Source organism: Acipenser ruthenus, chromosome 9 (genome assembly GCF_902713425.1).
Source record: "Acipenser ruthenus chromosome 9, fAciRut3.2 maternal haplotype, whole genome shotgun sequence".
In the NCBI taxonomy this organism is placed as follows: Eukaryota; Metazoa; Chordata; class Actinopteri; order Acipenseriformes; family Acipenseridae; genus Acipenser; species Acipenser ruthenus.
The window spans coordinates 55,174,551-55,190,872 of record NC_081197.1 but is presented as its reverse complement, the minus strand read 5'-3'; positions in this window follow the sequence as shown (position 1 = coordinate 55,190,872).

Genomic DNA, 16,322 nt, shown 5'->3' with positions numbered 1-16,322 from the left:
TATATATGAGACAGAATAAATGTTCTTTTATAACTGTCAAATACATCAGATTTACAGCATTTCTTCATCTTAACTTTCTTGCAAGTTTCTCTGAAGCAGGCTGTGATGTCTTTTCTCTCCGCACTGCCAAAACTTTATCTGTCCTTTAGACACTAAATGCCCCTCTCAATGTCGTCACTCAGACAAAAAACCAGGAAGTGAACTCCAGTCCTTCCCCTATCTAATGATATGTGTTTCAAGCCTGTACTGCAAAGTACGGTGGTCCTGTAAGTCATCAAAACAAAGTGCGTTTTTATTGTGTTTACATTATCACGGTCCTAGAAGCCCACTTTAGTATGATCATGTTAACATGATCCCGGTTGTTAAAGGGTTAAAGACAAGTGAAATAACAAACAAAATAAAAACATAAATACATGTAAAAATAACAACAGACACGTGAATAAAAAGGGTCTGCTGATAATATTACTCATGCTAATAAGAGGTGTCACACAACCTCTGCCGTTAGGAAAGCTGGAGGCCAAAAGACAAAACTAGATCACTAGATCACCATAACAGCAGTAAAGGCAACCATGTGTCACTCCCTACCTGTGTCAAACTTACAGAGCATTGACTTAAATTGCTCCACCAGGCCATCTGTTTGTGGGTGATAGGTGGTGGTTTTAATTCCTTTACTAACTAGACTACAGGTGGACAATAGTGCTTCGGATTGAGTGGTTCATCTAACCTTTCATACCAACTCCGAAATGTGAGACATTAACCACCCAGCTGCTTATCCCGTGATTTCGACGTGGAGCGCATGCAAGTCCGAATGTGTCATTCCCGTGAGAATAGCGTGCAGGCGCTTACATGTGCATCTGCAAAGTTTAACACATCCTTTTAATGCGCTTCAATGAAAAAATAAGAAAACTGTATTGTACAAGTGTATGCAGTTTTCTTTTTTACTGGCAGATGGCAGCAGTCTAAGAAATGTGCTTGACAGACCGGGTCATCTGTATATACCCAGCTGAGAGTGAAAAATGTATGCCTGTGTATGTACAAAGAATAAAACGAGGAGATTTCTTTATTTATTTGTTGGTGTTACAGGTTGTAAGGAAGCCTTGTCTGGTGTGGTACTGGTCAAAACAACCTATTTATTTATTTATTTATTTATTTATTTATTTATTGTACCTACACTTCACAAATTAATATAACAGTGCTATACACCCATGCCTGAAACTGGGGAAAATACTGTATATGACGTGATTGAAATTTGCGACGCAACTTTTTTGATGTATATGTGCTAGATAAAGACATTAGCATTGATGAGAGTTTGAAGGGTGTCTGCTTTGAAAAAAATAACTTCTAAAAAGTGATATGCCTGCACAAGTATTATAATGTTATATTATAATGCTGCCATTGTAAACAATTATGTTATGTTGTTATATTATAATGTTACAATTGTGAACACATTGCTGTTATTTTGTTATTTAAGTTCTGTTGAAATACTGTATTTCCACTTATCATCACAATAAAAAAGTGTGTATTTAAAAAAAAATATAGCCAAAATTGTTTTGAAAACTATCTAAATTGTTTATTTGAGGAAAAATCTGCAAAAAAGGGAGCATTTTTAACATGGAAATTGCCAAAATAAAGTAGCAGCTGGGTGGTTAACACCAACAGGTTCATGGGCATACCAAATTGATTTATTTTCAGGATTTCATTAAAGGGGAAGAGGTAGAGTAAGAATCACCAAGCTGAGCAAACATGGAAGCATGTGTGCTTTCATTGCTGATCTCATTGATATCTTTATGGTCACAAACATCAGGCCATTTTAATTAATATTCATAACAAACGCCTTCCATGTCAGGCTGAGCAACCCTTCCCACCCACGGCAAGCAAAATAGAATTGTAGATCCAGCCAGACCTTTTTTAAAAGCCCAAAGAGATGGAGTGACTTTCATTTAGTTTAAATCTGTTTCTTATCAGAAGTTGGTAGTATTGTTGGACGATTTAAAAGTTTCAGAAATGATGTTGACATCTCTACACACAGAAACATTCAGATAGTGATTTAGGCCTGCTCTTAGACCCAGAAAACTTGAGATGTTGTTTTGATTTCCAGCAGCATTTCTAACTAGCATAAAAATTTAACACTGAGCACAGTGTTTGTTGTTTCAAATTTACTATGGCGATCCCACAAGCCCACACTGACGAAGCCTCTGGTTTGGAAAGACACAACGGTTGTGAACTGTATGACATTTGATAGATGAAGAAGGGTGTGGGTTGAAAGTGTCAATTATAGAAGTAATGAATAATTAAATCCATAACTCAGTTGATAAAAGTCAGTGATTTAACACTCGTGATCAAGGGTGCCAGAACAGATATGTGCAGCATGTTTTTACAAACTTACTAAATCCATAATGTACAGTATATTCCAATAAATCCTTCTGAACAGCATGATAGACATTTGGTGATGTAGTGAAAATGCCTTCCAGGCAGAAATCTCTCAATGGTTGTACTTTTTATTTTATTATAAATAAGCGTTTGAGCTGTGCAATATTGAGGGGTGGTTCTGTATTATTATTTTAATTGTTGTTGTTGGCTTCCATGGCTCTTTTGTGAAATGTGCTATAGTGTTTTTAAAGTGACAACCAATACACTATAATTCAGAGGCAGTTTGTTCAGAAAAATCAATGGGATGCCTTGCTCAAATCACCAATGAATCAACGTAGGGCACCATTTTCTCCTTTTTATTTGTGAACTGTCTAATCAAAGAGTGTTTGCACTAATTGGAGTTCACATTTAATTGTTGCTTTGCCGCCTTGGCAATTATTGTTAAAGCAATTTTAGTTTCCCAAGCACTGATTGAACTTTAAACCAGTAAATTTGATGTAATTTTGTTGCTACAAGTTACATACTGTAAACTGCATGGTTAGAGACAGAATCAGTGCTGTACTGAATTGTTTTCTGCTGGACAGATTTTTATACATGCTGTGCACCGATACACTGCTTTTTAGATACTTTAATAAAAATAAATAATGTTTACTCTGAGAGGTTAAAAAAAGACGTTACGTACTTCTGAACTAAAAACTAAACTAACCTTGTAAAAAGGATGAATACATGTGGACATTTGGCTACAGATACATGCCAGTACTACTGTGTATTTCATTAAAAGTTACATTTGACGGTCAGGCTATTACCACATGTAATATGCTTACAGAGGGCAAGCAGGCTTTTTAGGAGTAATTCATTTTTTTAAATTAGGATCTCTTTTTTCATTGAATATTCAAATCTCCAGAATCCAAACTAACATGCAGAACATTACATAATTTATTTTAAACAGATGGTAGTTATTGTAATTGATAAAACCAAACTCATTTTAAAGACATATTGAATTAAGTGGTTTGTATCACCAAAAAAATACTTTCATAAATCTTTTCTGTACTTCCATTAACTATATTGGTCTTAAATGTGCAGTTTGGGGGAAAAAAAGCAGCAAAAATGACATTAGTTTGCTTCCAGGAAACCTGTACTTCCTAGGTCATTTCACCTCAGCAATGTCTTTGGGTTCAAGCATTTTTCTGTCTGCTAAGCATGTCAGTCATTAGTGGAAGCAGCTGGTTACTTACTAACAAGAAAGAAGGCACTGAAGTGATGGGAGAAATTCCAGTCTCTCTGTGAAATGATCATGAAAGGGCATCTGAAAGCAAGTCCTGCAGACAGATATTTCTTAAACCTAGTGTAGTACCAGATATCATATATATATATATATATATATATATATATATATATATATATATATATATATATATATATATACACACACATTTGCTAACAGAACACAGGCCAGACTATGACAGTTCAGGGCAATTACACAGTGAACCAAAAAAAAATTCAAACAGCAGATTTTAAAATAGAATAGGGTCCCCCAGAAAAATACAGACAAATATATACATTAAACATTTAGTCATCACAGCAAAATATTGTTCAGGGTAATAATAATAATAATAATAATAATAATAATAATAAAACAATTATATATATATATCACTGTAACAGCACTGATTTAAAGTAATACATATCCATATTAAGTGACTTAAAATAATATACAATGCGTATAAAACATGCAGCATGTCTAATTATTATAATAATACATACAATGCAAAAAAAAAAAAAAAAAAAAATCATTGAAAGATAACGGCCATTTCTGACCCTCTCACTCTAAAACATATCTGACAATGAATGGATGTGCATGGTGCAGACAGTTTATGGAATTACTGTGTTAGGCACAATCGCTTTAAGCTATGGCACTTTCCAAGGCTGTCTCACGGATCTTTAATGCATTCCACCACATAACACAAGGTACCGAATCATTTGGCTCTAGTGAACATATCCATATGAGACAAAAACCTCCACAAATTCAGAGAATGTGTGATTCACAAGACACAGAATTAAAGCAGCAGCATGCACACAGTCTGAATGATATATATTTCAATCTCTGAGGCAGACTCAATTTAATCAGATGAACATTATGATGGGAAATGAGAAACCTGCTGAGTTAATATTACTGCAAAACCCCTGACCCCTTTCCAGCCACAATTTCCCTGGAAGAGAAGGTTACTTGATGAGCATATTGAATTGATACAAACATCTCAGGGCTCATGCCTTTTGGTGTGCTTGTTAAAAAAATGAACTTAAAGTTTAAATATCTATGTTATGATGGCGTCAGAGGATTGAACAGAAAAAAAAGGAATAGCGGTAACTTGTATTTGTGGATCATGCAGAATCAAGTTTATTTTTCATACTATAAATAGTGTTAAAATCATAATAATAAAATACCATCTCACAGCAATCCACTTGACAATTAGAAGTACTGTCAATCAATGTAATACCTCTGTTTCCACTGTCATCCACAGAACCTAAGCAACACATTTTACCAAGCAACTGAAACCCGGAAAAAAGGCTGTGAAGTTTCCATCTGCACCAGTAGGTGTCACCTGTAAGCTTGCTGGCCATAATCGTTCTCACACGAGAATGGAAGCAGGATTCAAACCACACTTGCATTACTTGCAGTTGCATGACTGCTGTTCAAACTCACAGTTAGTAGTCATAGCCACAAGGTGTTGGATTATTGTACAGAATAAAGTACTGTGTGTTGGGACAAAGCGTGTTCTCTCTTTGTGACTTTGTCACTCTATCCAGGATCTTTTCACTATCTTTCATGTAAACAGCATGCTGGACAACAGCAAATAGGTTTAAACAGGATGGTACCTGTATGTTTATTTTTTGCGGTGTCCCTTCACAGAAGGTTAGCCGTGTTCAAAACAAAACAAACAAAACCAAAACTGAACTCCATGCTGGAGCGCTAACTAAGCTTTAAACAATCCCTGGCTTGCAAACAGATGGCTAACCTTTTACTGATTTATCAAAGCAATGTTACAGAAATACATTCAGTACATACACTTCAAAGTTTACAAACTTTTTGGTAGTCACTAGGTCTATACACGGGTCTCAGCCTTCGGTTTGTACCATAAATTCCTTCATAATGTCAGGAGTAATTGAAACTGGCTGTGCGCACAGGGCATCTTTGAGCGACTGGAATGACAATTCAGCCTCCGACTCCATTTTACTGTAACAGGTCCTCTGGCTCTGGGTAAGTCTGTAAGAGGTAATTGAGGCAAAGTCAAGGATGAACCTCCTGTAATATACTGTTGCATGTTTTTTTTTTATTTACAGGTCGAGCCACTCCTGGATATCTTCCAGTTTACTGATCTGAGGTTTGATTACTCCCCGCCTGATAGTACACTTCCAAATACCTGGCCTCCTCCAAACCTATCAAACACTTTGCATTATTAGCAGGTTAATCCTGCAACTCACATAGAATTTTATGCTGGCTTTACTTTAAGGAGATATGTGTCAGTCACAGATGGCTTTGTGTGGCGTGTGGGTGGTGATGTCAGACCAGGAAATGAAACAGTAACACAGGTGGTATGGGGCAAAACGGCATTGCTGCGCTCGTATTTAATTTAAAATAAAAGATTTAAACAAAACACAAAACTGACACCAAAACAAAAATGGCTCATTGGCCAAAGTAAAATAAACACCATACAATAATGACAATTTCGCTATGGGTAGCATTCGCTCTTGGTTTAGTCTTTCTCCTCTACACTCTCTTCATTTGTCTGAGCCCAGAGTGGGTCTTTTATACTGTGGCTGGAGCCTTAATTACCTTATTAAGGCCCCAGCCACATTCCCACAGGCTTTACTGGGATGGGGATTTAACCCCATCCCCACCAGCTACACTTTACGAGACCTGCTTTTTGCCGGTCTAAAACAATAAACAATAATGTCGAGTGGCTTTCGTCCGCCCGCACACAAATATAATACATAACAATAATGATGCAAATAATAACACAACACAAATAAAAGTGTCCCAGTCAGCACTATGTATCACAACATCATCAATATAGGCTGCAGCATAATTCCTGTTTGTTTATTTAGCAGATGTCTTTATCCAAGGAGACTTACAGAGACTAGGGTGTGTGAACTATCAGCTGCAGAGTCACTTACAACGACGCCTCACCTGAAAGACGGAGCACAAGGCGGTTAAGTGACTTGCTCAGGGTCACACAGTGAGTCAGTGGCTGAGCCAGGATTTGAACCAGGGACCTCCTGGGGCCTATTGCACAAAAGTAATTTTAAAAAGCCAGATTTAGTTTAAGTTATCCGGTTTGAGTTAACAGGATATAACTTAGCAGGCTAACGCTGTTGCAGGAACATAGACTGAGTTTAAATTATTATAGATAACTCAAGCCGGGTTAATGTTTCTATCTATGCCTGTAGAACCAACTATTTGAGTGTGTTGTCATGGTCATCTGAAAAAATGGAGACGAAGGAAAGGGCGACTTTTTTTTACTGCTTCCGAGCAACAAATTTTAGTTTCAACGTATGAGAATGTTAAAAAAAAAAAAAAAATAACAAAAAAAAAACACTGCTACTGTCAATAAAGCCAGGGTGTCAGCCTGGCAAACTGTAGCTGACACTGTTAATGCGTAAGTATACAGTTGTACACAAGCACAAATCCCCTGACTTTATTATGTATATTTATATCCCACTGTATTTTCAGTAATAGAAAATTAGGTATGGTAAGAATTTATAGACATAATATCCTAAAGAATATATAGACAGTACTATTTCTTATTTCAATCCACCGCACCAATCACATTGGGAAACCCTATATAAGTAAAAAAAAATGTATTAATAATAATGAAACATGAAAAATTATAATAATAATGAAAAAATAAAAATAATGAAAATAATAAAAAAAAATATGTATGTATATAGATGTTTTTTTCCTTATTTATATGGACAAAAACATTAAATATATATTATAATAATAATATAATTATAATAATTACCTGCAATAGCATAGAACACCTTCTTGTTCTGCTTCACTGGACCATGTCCAGAAAATTTCATGAAGTCTGGCAGCAACTTCTTCAGTGCCTGGTACACTTTCCTTATAGCTCTGCATATCATTGCCTTATTAAGATTTTGCATCTTAGACCTATGCAGAGTACCTGTATATGAGTAAAGGCTGTGCTCGGTCGGGTTGGTTGCTCAAGGGAGGGTCTTAGGAGATCCGCCAGATACAGGATACCATCCCTAGAGAAGCGGTATTGCTCGTACAGGGTGGAATCTGGATTATTAATCGGATCCTGGTGATCACTGAACACCCTCTCCCGATGAAAAGCTCTTCTTATAATTATAGCACCAACATCTACCACTCTCGGTATAAAAGGTGACACGATTTTTTTTTTTCAGTTTTAAAAGTCAGGATTAATCTTTGTTAACCTGCTCTGATGCAGGTTAGTTTAATCGCGATAAGTTACCATGGATTTAAGCCTGAGTTATTATTATCTTGTTTTGTGCAATAGGCTAAGCCTTACTTTCACAATTAAACCTGGAAGTTATCAGGATAACTCTTTAATAGGCCCCTGGTTACTAGCCCTTTTCTTTAACTACCAGACCACACAGCCTCCTATGAGGTCTTAATATTCTATAGCTCCTCTGTTAGAATGTGGCTGGGACTCCATGTAACCCAAATGGTAAGACTGTACTGAAGCAGACCCTCTGGGGTGGAAAAGCCTCCTTTTACTTGACATTAACTTGGAATAAACATTCTACTTTGAAGTCATCGTGTCATCATCCTCCAAAACCTTTCTTTTTGAAAGACAACTTGCATATAACAACAGCGTTTACAGCACTGCTTTTTCCATCCAGCTGAAGAAGGTCTTTGCTCCTTTTGGTACACAACAGTTTTCCTTTTTATTAATTTTAAATACATATAAATGGAAATTATAAAGGGCTTCTGTTTGGAGATAATAATAATAATAATAATAATAATAATAATAATAATAATAATAAAATATACCCAAACAGCAACAAAAAGAAAGCATTATGTTAGCTTACAGATATTGCTAGAATAAGTAGAAATTAATAAGGACCATATGGGCGGACACCCTCCTCCATTGTAATGGTCTGTGACTGTGTCTTAAACACACAACATGAACCAAACTCACAACAATACTGAAAAATACATGATAAAAGAAAATAAAAACAGAAAAACAAGCTGCCTATAGTGTTTCTATATAAACAAAACTCAAACTTCAAAAGAATAACATTGCATTTCAAACACATTTCACTTATTTTATTAAAGGCTTTTTTTATAATTGATAGTCTGCTTTTCAGTGATTAAAGCAAAAGCTGTTGGAAGCCTTAAAAGGAAAGTTTAAATTGATTCTGGTTATACACAGTCTTCTTTGATGTGACATCTCAACTCTGATGTATTGAAAACAATAATTGAAGGTTAAGTTTTCTTGTTAATTTGCTTTGAATTGAATACAAACAACAAACACATACACCATTATCTTGGTTTTACTGATATATTGAAATGCTGACACTTATTATGTGTGCAGTTTGTCGGAAGAGGAGGAGTTTGGTTGTTAACATAAAAAATACAGGGCAATTTAGTTTTCTCCCAACTATCCCTGCCTGGCTGCTGTGGAACTATGCAGATCAGTGGGGTGAATGCTCTGGCACATTACTGATATTTGGAGAGGGTTTCCTTTATAAATTATTTACTTACATAGGCTTGTTTGAAGACTCAGTAGACGGGACTGGGGTAGGATCCTTTCTGTGAATGATTAATAGTTGTGAAGATGCCCTTTAGGCTTGAATTGGCACATGGCATGAAACCTCTGGTGGTCCTGGCTGACAGATAGCCCCCATCAGGCATACTAGCAAGCAAAACATTGTGAGAGAGGAGCAGTTGTAGGTTTCCATGGCTAGGGAAGACCAGTGACCAAGTATTTTGATGAGGTGTTGATTGATGTGTGCCTGATGTTGCTGCCCCTATCCAGAGAGAGTGTGGGGTGTAGAAATCAGTCCTGCTGTCGATACAAGGCAGGAAAGAAGGGGAAAAAAAGTTTTCAAGATGCTGGACCTAATCAACAGGGGGCTAAGGGGTTGAAAGGATTTGGCCACGTGAGGTAGCAAGTTAGCGAAGCGTTTGAATAGCAGTGAGTTTGTGCTGGAGTTTGTCCTGGAGAAAGAGAATCCGCAGGGTTATTTGTGATACCAGGAAGACGGCAAGCTCGCAGAGTAGTTTTTAGTGTTGGTGATCCAAACAAGATGGCGGAGGAGCTGAAAGGAGGTCGCAATAGACCATGGTGAGGTTGTTCCAATCTTGGAGTAGAGTGGACCACATCCTAATATTTTTGCAGACTTCTGCTGAAAGGTTGAAGGGACTGTTTAGTTGTTTTTTTTTACAGTCGTGGAGAGAGCGATGAGACGAGTGATAAAGGTCCTGCCTTGAGGAATGATATAGATTGCAAAGTTGAAGTGGTAGAGGAGGGAGAGCAGTTCCCATTTGGAAATGGTGCAGTGAATCTGAAAGGACTGGATCATAGTTCTCAAATCTGTCCAGTTTGTCAGGGGTAAGGAGAACTTCAAAAAAGTTTCTGTACTGCAAAACATTCAGTTTTCTGTCACTGTGTTTAAAAAAGAGCACTCTGCATACTATATTGCAATATCATACATCACAAGAAAGTATGGAAATTAGTCACTTACTGAAGCGTTCACCTAATCTTACCTAATTACTTTAATGAAATGACTAATGACTATAATTTTAGGTAGAACCAAGTTATTTATCCACTTGAGGTTGTCAAAAGTAATTTAATACCTTACTTTGGTGGCAACATATGATAATATTATAACTTGATTGATAAAATTAGCTTTTTAAGTATTAAAATGTCCAACACAAATAAATATACTTAACCAAGTGTAAAAATTAAAATTAAGAGTTTTCACACACCGTGATTCATTGGTAATATTAATCTGCAATAAAACTACAGCTAGTTGAAAAAAAGACAGAATTGGATGCACTTCAACCATGTATTGCCATGTTTCCATCTGCACCATGAAAACAGTCTGTAAAATTTAATCTTGTCTTTTTCCAATATCTAACTCGGGTTGCTGTCAGTTCCATCTGCAAGTCTACAATACAATATGCAACCAAATGTTGTAAAAAGATCAAAAGACTGCCTGTGTGTTATTTTCTTTTTAATAATTGTCATTTGTCAATTAATTCACCAAGCTCCAATAACTCAAGGTCTAAAGTATAGCTATGGCGGTGCCATACATTTTGATTTAATTCAAGCCTGATCATGAGTATAATTTGTTTACTTTAGTATTTACAGTAAGGAGATGGTTGGAACAATGACCTGGACTGGAATATTGACGTTCATGTCCCTGGTCTATCACATACAGTATGTTGTGGTAATGTCATATTTTAAAATAGTAAATGACTTAAAGTGAAATGTTTCAAAGCAACATCTCCTTACAACTACAGTAATAATAGACTGTTTAGTAAATATAAAAAGCTGCTTTTCATTCAGTGTTGATAACGGCTCAAATGAACAAACCAACTCGACTATCATGTTAGTTAAAGTTGGTAATCATACAGTATATAATCATATTGTGATATGTGTGCATCTTTATAAGGTGCTTTGTGACAGATCATCTTCAGAGGTCTCCAGCATCAAGAGCTAGCTTTTTGCAATTTACCCGTGTTGCTTCATCTGTTGCCAGCCACACATTTACTTCTGGAAAGAGCCACACTGTAGGTCCCTGCTTCTTTGATCCCTCATGTTTTTATTCTCCAAGCATCCACTCATTTAAGATGTTTCTCAATTGGCGAATTATCACAGGGTTTTTTTCCACCATATTTTTCCTCAATTTAGACTATCCAGTTGTGTTTCCTAACTGCAGCTAATTATCATAAGAGCTCAGGAGAACTAAAGGTCAATGGGTGTCTTCCTATACCAATGCAGAGCTAATTTCCACTTTACACCCAGGAGGTTGGCAACCTACCAACACCATTAGGACAAAGGCCAGCCCTGCAGCCCTTTTCAGCTGGCCAGTATGAGTTACTGTATAGCCAGAACACAAAGCAGCCCTCCCTTTAATCAATGACTCATCCTGTTCACCAAGTGAGACAATTAGGGACCCCACACAGCCAGTTCAATGTATTTAAAATACTTTTCTAGGGAGGTTGTTTCAGCTTCATACAATTGGAAATGGCCTTTTACAAACCTCATTAGCAAGCTTGGACTTTAGCCTTGTCTTTACATGCAGCCAAAATATGATGAATGCAGAATGTGCATATTATTTTGCTCTTAGTTGTGTAAATAATGTTTCATTCTGGGTTTCTAGTAGTTGAGCAGTACGCTGTGGACTAGAGTAAATTAAAATGAACAGTGATGACTGCTCATCATAGTGGTCAAAAATGAATTGTTGACTTTATAACAAAGATACCCTGTATACCTGCTCACAATAGGACCATTTAACAGATAGATAGACAGAAAGACATTCAGCAAAATGTGGTATGGTAAAACACTGACTACATATGAATGAATATAATATGGGCTTCTGGTTTGCAGCATAGACACAGTGCGATTGGGAGAAACCAAAGTGCTGCTGTTTGATGGTATGTTGTTGTCTTTGTGGCAATCATGAAGTGGTGAAGAAGTGTAACCATATCTTTAAAACATGATTTTGTACCTCCCTTTCACGATATTCTCACAAGTCTCTTATCCTTTTGAAGAATATATTTTTTCCAGACTTTATTTTCACAGTGGCATGCTTTACATGCACAGTAAAATAGTCCCACCTTTTGGCCACGCTCTTTGGTAGTACCTTTTCATTGAGTAATGTTTGCATATGTGAGTGCAGTGTTTCATTATATTAAAAAACTTTGCTTCAGCTGGTTGGCTTGTTGAACTTTTAGGACGTCTCTAATATGACACTGTACAGGCAGTATGACATAGGTCTTCCAACTTCATACACTTCATATGTGTTGCTCTGAAAAATTCTGACAAAGAAAAACAATGTTCTTAAATAATATATAGCCCATACTTTAAACCTCCAGATTACATGTTTTTTTTTATAAGAACATTTTCTTCTTGTATCAGGTTTGAAGTATAAGCAAATATTCAGAAAGACCCCACACAGCAAATGAAAAGGCTACATGCATATTTAAATCTAAAACACTTAAATTACTCTCAGACATCCAAATTGCTTAAATCTAAAATCTAAATGAGGACACACCTCAAAAGTTATGCTGACAACTGGCACAAACACAGAGAAAAAAGGATCGGGCAAAGCATGTCACCCCCATTATTGTTATAATATGTTATGGTGTAGAGTTGCTGCTCTTATATATATATATATATATATATATATATATATATATATATATATATATATATATATATTAATAAAGTATCTGGAAGGTCAACTTTAAAGTTCATTTTCACATTTTATTTCTGTAGACCTTTCTCACAGCTTGCAAAGACTTGATTTCAATATGTTGCATTACTGTCCAATTTACTGATCTTACTAATAGATAACAAATAACGACCAATAACAATCAACCAATGAGAGAGAGGAAATGTCAGCCGATTAAAGTAGCTTTCCTTCATACAACATTAAAAAGGCAACAAACTCATATCATTTAGCAATGTAAAGATGTTGATTGGAGGCTTACTGTGTAAGGAACGTTTTGTATTTTCTCACAATATGTTCATATTTTATTGTATATACTCTCAATAATCCATGTGCTCAACTAATTGTTATGTCAACCACCTGTGAGACACGTCTGTACACTGCAGATTACAGAACACTACCTAATCTCACAGGGCTGGGAAATGTTTCACAGGCAAACAGAGAGCTGCAACTACCTTGCCATGAACAGGTGTAGCCCGATTGGGTTTGAATGACATCAGATCTTTTTTTTAGCTCCTCATACAAATCAAAATATCTTATATGCTGAGATAATATATTTGGTCAACCTCATAATCTGACAAGCCAACAAAATTGCTTCCAGTGATAAGGTAGCATCCTAAAAGCATGAGATCTGCTCTTTCAGCAAAGAAATAGCTGTAGTTTTTTTTTTTTTTTTTTTTTAAATGGTGCATGTTATATTTTATAAATACAATAAGATATATGTTAAGATTATGTTAATGTAATTGTGGATTCTTAGGTAATATCCTGTTAAATGGGATTTAAGTAATTAATTGCAAACACATCCCTGGTCTGCACTTTATAATCACTTTTCACATACTGTATTTCATGCATTAGAACCTGCTGTATATGCGAGTGTGGGACCAGGTGGTGTGCTAATACATGCAATATAATAAGTGAAAAGAAATTATTTATAAAAATCAATGCATTTTTATAAATAAATTATTACAAATGCAAAATATGTGTCCTTTGTCAGTTTGTAATTATTTGTTTAAATTGAATTAAACTGGTTTTAATAAATAAAAAAAATCCACAATTAGCTTAAAAATGATCTTTCGATCATACTGAAAAAACAATCTATGCCAATCAATGAAATATTTTTATTATCTAAAGAGCAACGGATCTAAATACTAATAACCTTAAAAATAAACCTTTTTTTTTTTTTAACAGTATTCACAGTATATAACAGTTACAGTAATGTATTTAGTTATATTTATACCATGGGCCGATGTACTGCATTGCTCTCAGAATGAATGGATATAGTAAAAGAATAGACTTCAAGTACCAAAAGGGACACTTACTTTTCTTGTGAAACTGTCAGGAGACATGGTTGGCATTAAATCCCTTCTCTTTCCTGTTAGAACGAGCTTCAAACTGCCTACTTCACCTCGGAAATTGATTACCATACAGTAACTTCAAATGAGTTTGGGTTGCTGTAGTATACTGTTATTGATATCTTATGTATAGCAAATGTAAATATTTGTAGCATAAACAAGTCATTTCATGGAAATCTATGACATACTGTATTTCTGTCATGGGTGGTTTGCAGCAGAAGGATAACAATCTTGTTAGTTATCTCTGCACCCCGCCTATGACATTTTGAATAATATTTGTGCTGCACCCCTCAGCCAGTTATTCAATCTTTTTTTTTTTCACAAGCTCAGATATTTCCCTATTAGAAAATGTGGTAATGAAGGATGCCATGGAGATTCTCAATTATCTTCGCAGTGGGTAACCAGGCAACAGTCATTTTATCTCTAACCTTTTCTCTTTTGATAAGAGAACTGCGCAACTGCTACCTATATAAATATTCACTGTGATTGCCAACTGCAGCTCATGGTTCTGTTTGATAAAAGGCTTCTGCAAGAATCTGCAGGAGGGGCCGTCACTCATTTCTTAGCAAACACTGCTTTGCCTGCACATCTGTCAAAAAGGACTTATCATCATAATATTTAAAGAAAATCAATGAAGGAGTAAAAAATATGTTTGTATTATTAATATTATTAATATTCTTAGTAGTCGTAGTCAAAGTATTAGTAGTCGTTGTTGTGGTAGCCTTGGTAGTATTGGTGTTGTTGTTGTTATTATTATTATTGTTATTATTATTACATAGAAAATCTTCATAAAGTATGTACAGGCTTGTTCTATAAACATGGTTAACTACCTACAGTACAGTACAGGGATACATGAAATACTGAAGTAATGTGATATTTTATAATGAGATATGTAACTGTAAGATAATAATAATAATAATAATAATAATAATAATAATAATAATAATAATAATAATTAATGAATTACCTGACTGTGACATGTTAAACAATGGAACCATACCACCCAGACCAACAATACAGTATGACAATTAAATAGGGCAAGTTAAAAGCAATTCAACACAAACTTCAATTTTATGATTGATGTTTCAAGATGGCTATTCTGAACCAGTTGCAGATCTAAATAACCTTTGTTGATCCCCTATTTACATTACTAAATACAATGAAAATAGAAAGCGGTCTGCTCGCAGCTCTGTTATTTATTAGGATATGGCTTGGATCATTCACATACAGTATATCCTCACAGCTTCTATATCTGTGGCTTTTGAACGGTTCAGTCTGAGCTAGGCAGATGGCTTTTTTCATGCTTGGTGCCAATGTAAGCTGAACTGGGCTGTTTTAAATGTGTTGATTTATGCAGATGTGGGAACATCACGGTGTGAGTTAGCATCCGTGCAGACCACCACCCAGCCTGCATGCCTTCAGGGATGGTGTGTCTATTCATGGGCAGAGAGATGCCATGCTGCTGGACAATCATCCCATTCTCATGACACTAACAAGATATTGCCTGCCCACACACATCTGAGGTTGCTGTAGGGTTTCTCCAGCGACAGGGCACTCTAACCTGTAAACCGTCACTATCAAAATCTGACAGAATATGATACACAATATGCTTTAAATTGTGCTTAAAATACCACTAACCATATATACACACTATCCTGTGTTTTCTATATTTCTATATTAGGAATCAAAATATAAACATACTAGAAAAGGATGATCGAGTGATAAGACTGATACAGACCAGCTAATATCAGCAGTCATCTAACCAGGTTGCTGTGCCATTTGTTTATCAAAATAGACATGTGACACCAAAGAAGAAACATTCAAAAGCAAGTATATTATGGTTTCTAGCAGTGATTTGAGATATTAGACAGAACCAATTCATACAGTAGATATGTCTGTCTTGGCACTTACGTCAGATGAAACAGATTCAAGCAACTGCGGGGCATCCTGGGGCGCTGACAGACATTATCTCCTATTAAATAATCACACAATCACTGCAGTACAAAGTATTTCCAAGACATCCACACTGACATAGATCTTTAGTGACAATATGTTCATTTTTTTGCTGGGTGAGGTTAAAGCACAGTGGATTCTATAAAATTAAATACTGTATGTGCAGTATTATACAATAACAATACCCTCAAGGAA